The sequence below is a fragment of the Quercus robur genome, chromosome 8, assembly GCF_932294415.1.
Source record: "Quercus robur chromosome 8, dhQueRobu3.1, whole genome shotgun sequence".
Lineage (NCBI taxonomy): Eukaryota > Viridiplantae > Streptophyta > Magnoliopsida > Fagales > Fagaceae > Quercus > Quercus robur.
In genome coordinates, this window is record NC_065541.1 from 4406075 (window position 1) to 4418758 (window position 12684).

The 12684-nt window shown below is 34.1% G+C and overlaps 2 protein-coding genes across 6 annotated transcripts in view; both read left to right on the forward strand.

Annotated features, from left to right (window-relative positions):
* The window catches only part of LOC126694253 (disease resistance protein RPM1-like), a 397275-nt gene that overhangs the window by 17127 nt on the left and 367464 nt on the right, over nt 1-12684 (forward strand). The gene's annotated exons all lie outside the window — the stretch shown is intronic.
* Nucleotides 1-12684, forward strand: part of LOC126694259 (disease resistance protein RPM1-like) — a 58088-nt gene that overhangs the window by 7570 nt on the left and 37834 nt on the right. The gene's annotated exons all lie outside the window — the stretch shown is intronic.

The window sequence follows — 12684 nt, forward strand, 5'->3', positions numbered from 1 at the left end:
ACTTTCAAATTACAAGTACGACTCCACCCACTTATACATTATTAGACTATTACATTTACCATTAATTATCAAAGTCTTTCACACATACAATTACAGGCCATATGATATCATTGTGAGTAGCATGAAGCAATAATTGGACAACAAGCATTGTTCAAATTCTAATTTGTAGACAACTCTTTTACTAAAGTTAGTATTCACATTACCAAGTTTGTTTATTGTGGACAAGAAAGATGTTTGCGCGCTTAAGTTTTACTTGCCCATGAATTATAGTTGGTAAGCCTGAATTTCCCCCTTTCACACATTATTGACCTTTTTCTTTTTGCATTTTTTATTACATTTAACTTTTTATTTATATTGCTCTTGTTAATACTGTTAGGCTTAGCTTCAAATGCCGATGTTTCAAGGATTTTCAAGTGCCTGATCAAACAAGACACTGTTCTTTTCAGTTTTCTCAATCAACCGGAACATAAAGCTGTTTCTCCCATTCATTGTTGCCTTTGTCATTGTATTGTTGTAATGTGTAATCGTTTCAGTATTAAGATTGTTATAATGTGAATATTTTCTGTATCAAGCATATGAACCTCCTAAACTCATGCTACGAAAAAGAGTGAAGTTTTAGTTGAATTGTATTTGTTGCCTTTAGAGTGGTTTAAGTATGTTAAGTGGTTTGTAAAGGCTTTGATATAATAAGCTAAAAATTCTATATAATGACATTTGCGTATAATTTGTGAAATGGTAACTATATTTATATGTTTTCTTTATTCATGGAGGGGGGAAAAAAGAATCTTTATTGAACAGGCTTCTTCTTCTGATTATGGTGTATCCTCGACTATTTTTAAAGACTAAGATGTTGATTTTGGGAAAGTCAAGCCTCTGTCACTTACTGACATGGGGCTTGTGGAGAGCACTACGAAAGTTACAAGCTTGGTGATTCTTGGCCATGAAAGTGTAAATGCTAATGGATGGCAATGTGTCAAAGAATATAGGCACAATGTGATTTTCTTACTAGTGACACATCAACATTAATTGAAAAAAAAAAAAATTGTAGGTGAGTACATATTCATAGTAAAAAATAGGAGAATGAATACAAAACCACTATGCCACTGTTTTAATCCCCATGTTAAGTAGAGGACTGCTGAGCTTGGAGTGAGTCACTGATATGGACCTCCTTGAACTTTGTTTTCCTGAGGCCTTGTGTGATATTTGTGCTCCATGTTTTCATCCATATTTTGTCTATTGCAACCTTGAGAAAAATATTAAGACACTACTAGACTGTGGTCGAGCTTTGCTGACATCTTGGTGAGAGATTGCATGTGGTGGAGGTCCATCAAAGGGGTCCAGCTTTCATCAAAGAGTGGTCTGACATGGTAGACTGTGGTCGGAGGTTGCTGACGTTTTGTTCTGTTCGAGAACTGTGGTTATATACTTAAATTAGGTATGAGGATTTTTATTTGGCTCAATGAAATGGTGGAACATACTGGTGTGGTAAATGTCTATGGATATGTGTAAGTAGTGGGCCTAAATATGAACCGATAAGAATTTGCTACATTAACCGTTTGTAAAAATGTTGTAGAAAAGTTTTGTAACTATAACAATACTCTTAAAAGAATCAATGATATAGTTAAGGGGGCAAAGTGTAATTTTATAGTGCTAAAATGAATACCCATGTATATAATAATATTTTTTTAAAAAAAAACATTTGGGGAGGGGGGCATAGCCCCCCAAGTCCAACAGTGGCTCTCCGTCCCTGCTTACATGACATATATTTTTTTTTCTTGTGTAGGGTTTGTGTTTCGTATTGACTTATTGTTATAAGGTAGGTTGCTAGCTAGAGGCAAAAATTCTTTGATCTATTGCACCTGTGGACTTGCGCGAGAATTTTCTGTTAGTGACCACCACATTTATTGGAAAGTTCTTAAGGAGAGCAAGCAAGGACCTTGAACTTCCTGCTAACAAGGTAATATTAATATATATATATATATATATATATATATATTTATACAAGATAGAATTCTACTCTAACCTAAACTAAGTATATATGTGTGTGAAATTCCTTCCTGGAGACTTGAACCCGGCCCTTGCCCCCACACTCCACAAACACTTATACTTGTAGAGTGACCATCGCACCAAGGGTATGCGGTGGTAACAAGGTAATATTTTGAAACAAAGGAAAAAAAATTTTATAGCTGAATGTGATTTTATTTCTAGTACATCTGGAAACTTATTGGTTTATTCACTTTACTATGGCGAGTGATTCAAGAAAGAAGGAAAAATGGCCAAGTATAATAATGACATGGTTAACAGACCAAAGAAAAGAAGCTAGGCATTGCTCTTTATTTTGCTACACTCAAAAACCCTGCTTCCCTGGTCAAGTAGTGCTAGAGACTGCGTACAGAGTCACAGACCCTTCGCTTAAATTTAATGGGTTGTACTTCTGGATGGACCTAAACAATAATGGGCCCTTTTTAATAAAGGTTATTAAATGGGGCAGTGAAGAATGACTCTTTAGTGAGCTTTTGGGCTGACATTTTGGGCATTGGATCAGCCTATTCGGATTTATATTGAATCCCGTTGCTGATAGTGCTTTCCACATAGAAAATTCGTTGTCTTATGGCTTTGTCGTCTCCATAATAGTATTATAGTGAGAGACACTATCGAGAAGGGGCATGCAAGTCCCAAATGCTTGCCCTCTATGCAATTCCAATTCAAAAACAATTAGCCGAAGTCTTAGAGACTGCCATTTGCCCCCTATGAGACTCGGTATCATTATTCATTAATCGTTGCCATTTGGTCAAATATCACTTAATTTTAATCGGACCCTGTCATGTTCTATATTTAAATTAATGTAATCATGATTGTTAAATATGCTAAAATAGATGTGAACGCAGAAGTATAAGATAGAGTAACATAAGAACATGATCATTACGTCACATGGTTTAAAAACCTACGTTCATAAAGAAAACTCTTAAGAGCTACATCTTTATTATAAGAGTGAAGTACAGATTTTGTGTTATAATGAACTATGAATATATATAGTAGACTCAACTTTAGACTAACAATACACTAACTATAGTTAAAAAAAACTTGTAGTACAAATAAAGACTTGGCTTGCACACCAAATAGGAATGAGCTTGAGTCTATACTATTACTGGGCTAATATATCTTTAACAATGATAACATTATTAATTTATGATCCTTTTAAAAGTCTATCGATTTCTAAAAATGTTGTAGTGACCTTTTTGTTAATCATTTGTCATTTCTCCCTTTGACTATAGTAAGAGCTTAGGCCAAAAAGTCTAGCACCATACCCTTTACACATGACAAGTGGTGATTGGATTACTTTTCATTAAGTTCCAGTGGTGGACTGGTGTAAGCAGGGACGGACCTAGGAAGGGGCCTAAGGGGGCCCGGGCCCCCCCTGGGTCCAAAAAAAAAATTTTTTTAGTAGGTAAACTTTTTCAAAAAACAAAAAAATAAAGGACTTGGCCCCCCTATCCCAGCCGGCCGGCCCAATCAAGAGCCCATCAACCCATGTAAGTCTAAAAAAAAAATGTAAAGAAGAAAAATTGAAAACCTAGCAAAAGGAACAAACGGAACAAGCGAAAACCGAAAACGAAGGAAAAAAAAAAGAAAAAAAGAAAAGAGAGGCAAGACTGAGAGGTGAAACAGACACAGTGAAAAAAAAGCTCATGCCGCCGTTCACCGATTCATGCCACCGCTCACGCCTCACGCCGCCACCATGCCTCATGCCTCACGCTGCCACCGGTTCCCATCGGATACCCAAACGGGAAATGGCCACACCAATGCCACCACCGTCGCCATGCCCACGCGAGACCCATCTTGATTCTTGCCGCCGGTTGCTCGATCTGCCCAGCCCGGCTTCATTGTTCCAGCTCAACTCACAAGTATTTAATCTATCCTTTCCTAGTTTCTTTCAAAACCTAATATAATATTTGTGAATCTCAGAATCTAACAATCTGTGCTTGTGGACTTGTGGTGTTTATTGATGAGTGATGAACTGAGTTGTTGATTGTGAATTGAATCTGTGCTTTTTTTTCTTCTTTTTTTTGGTTTTTTGTTTTGTGACTCTCTGTGACTCTGTGTTTATGATTCTGTAGAGATTAGAGAATATATTAGTGTAGTGTTTGACTATTTATTGACCGGTTGTTGGGCAATAATAGGGACTACTGAAAAAAAAAAATGATTCTACTAATGTGTGGGGTACACAATAGTAAAACCAATTTTTGAAAAAGTTTATTGAAAATTGACCCAATAAAACTTTTTCAAAAATAGATTTGTTGAGGGCACACATTAACTAGACAAAAAAAAGGGTAAAGTTAGGAAAAGTTTACACAATGTCGATAGTGGGATTGGGTACGGAAAAGTTTTTGTTGCTACTGTAGAATAAAATCGTAGTGTTAGTAGGGGGATTGGGTGAGTCTGTGAGTGCTAGAAATATGGAGACAAGACAAAGACAAAGAGATAAATAAAGGCAAAGACCAAAGACAAAAGACAAAAACAAATCATATAATATAGAAAATTGTCATACAAATTTAAGAAAATAACAGTGATTCACTTGCGCTTATTGTTAACTCGTAATGCTAAATTAGATAAATTTAAAAATTGAAAATAAGTGAGAAATACTAAATTTATAATTTTTTTTTGATAGGTAATAAGAATATTATTAAAACAAACTGCAAACAAAAGCAAGCCAATACAAGGTGTTCATGATGGTGAACACAAGGAAAAGCAACAAACACACAAACAGCAACAAAGAACAAGAAAAAACTTAAAGAGCAATACTTAGAGAAGAAATAAACTCGAATATAGTGGAGCAATCTGAAAAGCCCCAACACCTAGACCAATCAAATAAGGTCTTCTAGCTGTAAATTTATAATTAAATGCATCATGCATATTACCGTTTGTGAGATAATATATATGATTCTTATTTTTTTTGTAGAACATGAAAAAACCAACTACAATGTTTGATTTTGTCAAAAGAAAGGATTCAAATTCTTCAGAAGTCAACGTAGGATTGCCAATAACTAATCTTGCTATTCCAATTCCAGAAAATGTGGATGTTCCAATTCTAGAAAATATTCATTTCCCAATTCCGGAAAATGTCGATGTTTCAATCCCAAAAAATATTCATTCCCCAATTCCAGATGATTGTATCTTAATAGTGTTTCGTGTGTTTTGTTTTTGTTGGAAGATGATTGTATCTTAATATTTGTCTTGGTTAATAGTTTATTAATACTATATGGATACGTATTTGAAAAAAAAAATTTTGCTTATCTCCGGCCCCCCCCAACTTGAAATCCTGGGTTCGTCCCTGGGTGTAAGTGATTCAATCCAATCACACTATGACAAACATACAAGTTCTGTAAAGTATGTGAACAAGTGTGCATTGATAGAAAGAACTAAAATAATGTTAATGCTTATGCAACTTGAATAAAGGAAACTTTTCTCCAATTTATCAAGATAATGACAACACCACAAACCCAAAGACTCTGAAAATTCTCCCGATCATACTCTCCCCGCTCAATGCTTTATTAAGCAGATCATGACTACAATCTACCTCCGATTGTAGGCTACCTATCCCAATAGGAAAGAACTGACTTTGTCCGTTGTAGCTGTATTCTCTAACCCCAGTCAAGGTTCCAAAACTGCACAGTGCATTGGTCAAGACTTTTTCCTTGTTCATGTTTGGCAAACTATAGCATAATAGAACTGGCTCAATTCTAATAAATATAAGCTAAACCAATTGAACTGATTTTATTTTATCTATTTTTTCGAGAATCAAGTCAAAACAATTAACATGCAGTTCATGAAAACGCCAAAGTTAAAACTGGGTTTGGTGGGACTATCTATGGCAACTAAAATATAAAAATATAAAGGGGTCGAGCTTTCATCTGAGAGTGGTCTGACATGGTAGACTGTGGTCGGACTTTGCTGACATTTTGTTCTGTTAGAGAACCGTGGTTACGTTAGGTATGAGGATTTTCATTTGGCTCATTGAAATGGTGGAACATACCGATGTGGTGAATGTTAATGCATATATGTAAATGGAAATTCAAATTGATCAACATAGGCTAAAGGATTGACCTCTTGAGAAACTGCTTACAAGGTCGTGGACGCTTGATTTTTCCTCACCGTGCTTCGAGGGGGCTGTCGTCGTCGTACATTGGATCCTTGGCGACGTGACTTGTGTGTGATTGTGTATCTAGAGTGGGGTGTGTGTATGTGAGTCCCTTTTTCTTATTTTTATTTTAGGAGTCATTGTCAATCATTGGTTTTGTCTTAAGCGTGATTGGTCACCCAAATATCTAATTCATTCTAAGTTACCTAATTAACTAAACCAAATTTTAAATATTCATTAATTAAGGTAAACCAAAAGTCTTTGAACCAAAAATCTGAGACTCGAAAATTTGATTACGTGTGGAGAAGGTATTAGGCACCCCACAATGCCTATCCAAAGATGATACATCATTTTAATTTATTCCCAACGTTAGCTTTTTACAAAGAAATAGAATACTTGGCATTTTGATTTTTTTTTTCTTTTTTTTTGGAAAAGGTCTTTTACAAACAATTTACATATATACATGTGAATAATAACTCAACAAAATATACAACCAAAACATGTAAAGGATATACATAATAACATGTGATAAAAACATATAAGCATATTATATAATATGTGAATATCTATTATTTACATAGCTAGCATGTAAATACTATAAGCTATACAAGAAAGGAAACACAAAAATGAAAGAGGGTTGGAAGAATAGCAATAGGGGTGACACAAGAAAGGTTCACTTAAAAAGATGAGGAAAAACTTAAAAAAAAAAAAAAAAAAAAAAAAAAAAAAAAAAAAAAAGAGAAGTATTTTCTTATAATAGGGGTGTAGGGGAATGTATATCCAAGCATTATCAAAAAGAAAAATAAAGAGACAACAATATAAAATATACACAGAAAAATAAAGAGATTTAAAAGTAAAGAAAAGACTTGGAATTTAAATGACAAGAAAAGTAAAAACTTGGAAGGTAAATGACATAAAAAGTAAAACTTGGAATGTAAATGACATAAAAGTAAAAGCTTGGAATATTGTAAAGTTGATTAAAATGTTTTTCCCCCCTTAAATAGAGTTTAATTCCCTTCAAGCCTTATGGATCCTTCAACATAAAGAAGTGAGAGTTTTTAAGCCATCACCACTTTTATGAGACATACCCTTATTGTGCCCTAATTGGGAGAGGGGGGGGGGGGGGGGGGGGGTTTAAACACCATTTAAAGAGGACAATAAAAAATCTTTTTTTCTAGTGTCTAGATATAATATACACGTGTGGATGGGTGTGTGTGTGTGAGAAACTGAAAACTTATTGTTGAAAGTACTATAGATGAAGGTAAAAGTTAGCTTAAATAGATCAGTGGGGCCCATGAATAGTACCAAAAAGTGCAGTAGAGCCTATGAATAGTAACAAAAATTAGTTGAATAGTGAAATAATTTTCATTTTTAATTAGTATCCAAACGGATGCTAAAAGTAAAAGGGATCATTGGGATGTACAAGAAATAAAGGGATGACAAGAAATTTAAAGGGGTAGGAGATCAAGGATGTCAATACCGTACCGGTTTGGCCACCGGTACGATATATTTCGGATATCGGTCAATACCGATGTACCGTTTCGAGTTTACCGCTATTTTTTATATTTAATATATATATTAGTTGTATATCCATTAGTAAAGGCCCATATAATTTGTTTATAATATTTAAAATTATCAACTCATATCTTATTTATTAATTTAAGCTCTAGCTAAAATGTTAATTCATTATACTAGTAATATATAATATAAAGTATTCCGGCAAAAAAAAAATATATATCTATATATATATATATATATATAATATAATATTTATAATAGAATTGATATTGATACTTATAAAGAAAATAAAATAAATTGATATTGATATATTAAAATACTAAAATAAGCCTCAGATAAGTAGTCTTGATCATTGTACTTGTAGTGTTCTGATGTGTGGCAGAACACACATAAATAGTTATAATGTTATATTAATAAAATAAAAAAAAAATAAAAAAAAAAAAGAGGTAGAGTTTGAATTTTTGAATGATGTTCACGTGAGTTGTAAGTGACTTGTCACTTATCAAGCACACAAAACAACAAAAAGTTAAAGATTAAAATAAAAGGAAACATAAAAGGCAGAATAAGATGAAGAAACGTGTGTATAAGCCTCTGAGCAGACAAAGAAGAAGAAGCAGCAGCAGCAGAAGCTGAAGAGAAGATCGCCAAATGGGTTGCTACAGGCAACGTGGTGGCGACAACGGCACCGTGTTAATGACGGCAGTGACCCAAGAGCAAGAGCAAGTTAGTAAGTTATTGAGAAAGGAGAGAGATTATTAGATCTAAAATTTTTTTGTTTGTTATTTCGGTCCGGTATGAAGTTTTCGGCCGAAATCCAATTTGCTTCCCGGTATGACCGGAACGACTCGGTATAGCCGGTATTTAAACCGGTACGAAACAAACACATTTCTGTACTGTTTCAAGCGCCGGTGCGAAATATTCCGGCCATACCGGCCGGTACGGTACGAGATTAACAACCTTGTAGGAGATATCAACAATAAAGTAAACAACAACAATATTGAAATAGAGGGTTAGGGATAAACACAAAATACAAGAACAACATATAAAAACAACTATATACAACAAAGTAAAAGAAAGAAATTTTTCATATATGAATGATGATTACAATGATAGTAAAAAGGGAGGGATGAGTTTAGTTATTAAGGAACTAAACCCATCCCAAAACCTTACCCACAAAATATTACAACATTGAAGAAGGATGAAGCTTTTTGTGTAGGGTTTCCTAGAGAGAGAGAGAGAAAGAGAGATTTTTTTTTTTTTTTTTCTAAAGGATTTTCGAAAAAAAAAATTTTCTGACTTTACTCTATTTTTTCTTGCTTTTTCTCCCTATTTTTCTTTATTCTCTCCACACAATTTTTTTGCTTAAATTTCTATACTGGAGCTAGCCGCCTCTTCAAAGGGGCGGCTAGCATGGGTGTACCTTGGTATACCAGTGCTAGCTCCCTTCTTATTTGCCACGTCATCCACCTCAGTAGCATTTTTTGTCTTTTTCTAATTTCTGGCCTGATTTTTGCATGGCTGTTTGGAGGCCTTTCTAAGCTCCGTTTTCTTCAAATTTTATATGCATGGAAAGCTCCAGATGTCTAGTTTCTAATGGTCCTGGCCTTGGTTGATTTGGAGCTTCTGTCATTGATATATCGCACTCAGAAGGGAGGTGACGCAAAACCGAGAAATTCTGAACCTCTTTTCTTGAAAAATTCATATCTTTCAATCCGGAGTTGATATCATCGAGTCCTTTTGGTGAAAATTAGCTAAGACCTTGTTCTTCAAGATGGTATAGCCTGTTCATTCCAGCTCTTCCCAGTCAGTAAAGTTTATTGTGTGAAGTCGGGTCAAAAACTACAAGTTTTCCTGAAAAATATAGGGAAGATTTTATTAGGGTTTCGGTATTTTTGTGATATCTCATTCGTTTTAATTCTGATTTTGGCCGGTAAACTATCTTTTCGAAGGGAAAATTATGCCTTACAAGATGGTCCAAAATTCAACATGATCCAATGATCAGATAAAAAATTTAACCTTTTGACCATACTCGATTAAGGTTTTTGTCAGATTTTCTATAAAATGGGTTTTCAAATGTTGCGGCTTTTTGAAACACCATTCAAGCATTTTTTTTTTTTTTTTTTTTTTTTTGCCCTTTTTGGCTTTGGAATTCATGATTTTGCACTTTTTTTTATAATTTTTTTGAATTTTTAGTCACGCGTGAATCGGGCCGGACAAAATACAGTATCGACAAAGGTGTTTGTCAAAATTCTTGATAGAAAGATTTTTGTGACATGAGGGCTTTGAAAGTGTATTTCTGAGATTAAACTTGCAATATCTTTTCTGGTTTAGTTGGAGTGGCGGAACTTTTTGTTGTTATACCTCTTGCTTGAATAACATTCTTCAACGGTGTCGTCATTCACATCATTCTTCCTCTATACTAACACTATCCGCTTCTCTTATGCTTTCCTTCTACTTCCACCAACACCTTCCACGACCACTACAAATCACCTTCCCTACTACTCACTCCAGAAACTTCTGCCACTTCATCATTCAAGCAGCTTTTACTGCCTCTCATGCCCAGCCCAAGGGAGTAATGACATTATGAATGTTGCTGATTATCATTAACTGAGTGTATTTTATTCATTATAGCTATTAAATCTACTATTTTACAGTGGAATTTGAATTCAATTTATATTTTTGGATAGTCATATGAATTTGGGGATGGTGCGCTTTTGTTAAGCATTTCTTTAGTGGTTGTTTTGGTTTTATTTTAATGAATAGTAAAGTGCATTGGGGAGAATGTAATTATTAGTATCCAAGACTAGGGTGCTTAAGTATTTTTAGAAAAGCTTCATTTTTATTTCCCCAAAAGTTTCTTAGGAGATCAGATAAGGCTTTTGTGGGTCTTTCATGTGTTTTTCATGATGTGGTTGCAGGCATTTGTTGTTCTTTCATGGTTGAACCAAAGTTTTTATATATGAATCATTGTTGTGACATTGAGCTGCAACGACTTTATATTTATGATAGTAATACTGAAGTTTTTTGTATTTCAATGTCCTCCCCCATTTGTGAATTATACATTATGAATGACCTCTTTGTATTTCAATGTACTCTGAACTATATAAATGTTTTGTTCCATAATTTTGTCAAATACAACACTTATTCTTAGCAATAAATGTATTTATATTTTTGAGTGAATTGTCAACCTTAAGGATATGTTCTTGATTCTTTGGAAAAAGCAGATAATAATCATTTGATTCACAATGTTTCGTACTTGAAGTTTCTTTATCTTGGGGTCTTTTGCATCATCAAGTTTTACTTTATTGATATGCAGAATATAATGTCAGTATTGTGAGCTTGAACATACTTTGATGCTTTTTTAGGTCACACATACCTGTTAGATATTGGATTCAAACAGATTGCATATAGTATGAAGAGCATCCACTCAAATGGTTCCTTAACAAGAAGAGGATAGAATCATTGGTTGCCTGCTGCTATCAAAAGTTATGTATGTGCCGATTCTTGGAATTTCCTTTAGAAAGAAGCAACTAGTGATGATGTCAATTTTCAGGCATCGTTGCTACTTGTAGGCATGTTTCATCTAAAAATGGCAAGGAGTGTTTTTGGAATTGAACTTTAGGAAGTATTCACTATTTATTTGTTGAATGTGCTTATGTTATTACTGTTAAACATGTTTTTGATTTAGTGTCTCATTCGTGAAACTTGATTGTAATAAGTTTAAGATTTTTTTGCTAAATAGAATGGCATGTTTATTTCCTTTTGTTTTTGTTTTTAATACAGGAGAGCTTCACTGATCCAACCAATAAGATAATGAAAACTTCAAAAGAAAAAATTACAAATCAAATTTTTTAAAATCTATTATATGTTCGCGACTAGTTAAATATTGATTTCAAAGATAACACCAAAAGTATTGGTAGATAGCAGTTAAAGGATGTTATGAAAGGGGAGAATCCCACCAAGAAAAAAGGGGGGAAAATTAGAAGAAAATTCTAGGTTAGGAGCATTTAAGTCAGTAAATGTTTAGAGTAAGTAGTTTACCTAAAGATTAGAAGTTATCCCTTGGCTGCTACCAGTCGCATTCAGGATGATGAAGGAAAAATTCAGGTATATTGATTTCTTCTCTCTCTCCCACAAAGAGTAATGGAACAATATTGCATGAGAACTGTGGAACAACATTTGACAACACTGTATGCTAATGTTCTTAGAAAATATTTTGCTGTACTTATAAAAGAGAAAGTCTTATGTCTCTGGTGGTAGAGGCTCTTATGGATGATGTATCAGGTTTCCCAATCCCAACGAAGACCATTGAGGACATTCCCCAATCCCAACAAAGAATTATGTCCATAACAGTTTTCTAATTTCTTTTGTATATTGTTTAGAGGGAACATAGTATAGGATGTATCTGGTTTACATGAGCAATAAAATGTTTACATTTTCTGTTAAAATAATTTCCAACCTTTAATTTCTGTGTACATTGTTTATACATAAGGTATCTCTTCATTGTCATTAGTGGTATAATTTTGGAAAATAATTAAGCACTTTAGAATATACTAGTTTGTCACTCTGCTTTGAAGCCTGCTCATTGAGGGTGAAATTTACTTAATGCAGAGAACATCTTGACAGCTAAGAATATCTTTGCAATTTTCTAATCCAAGTTGTACCCTTTCAGTAAGCATTTACCAAAAAAATTTGGCCATGAAAGTGTAAATGTTAATGGATTGGCAGTGTGTCAAAGAATATAGGCACAATGTGATTTTCTTCGAAGAGGCACATCAACATTAATTGAAAAAATTTATAGGTGAGTACGTACTCATAGTAAAAAAATAGGAGAATGAATATAAAACCGCTATGCCAATGTTTTAATCCTCATGTTAAATAGAGGGCTACTGAGCTTGGAGTAAGTCACTGATAGGCCCTAATTTGACAGCCCATGTAGAGAGGTTGGAAGTTGGAACCAATGGGACCTCCACAATGCAGAAGGACCCCACATGTGTTCTGAGCAAGCAAAGAAAATTCTTCCACCA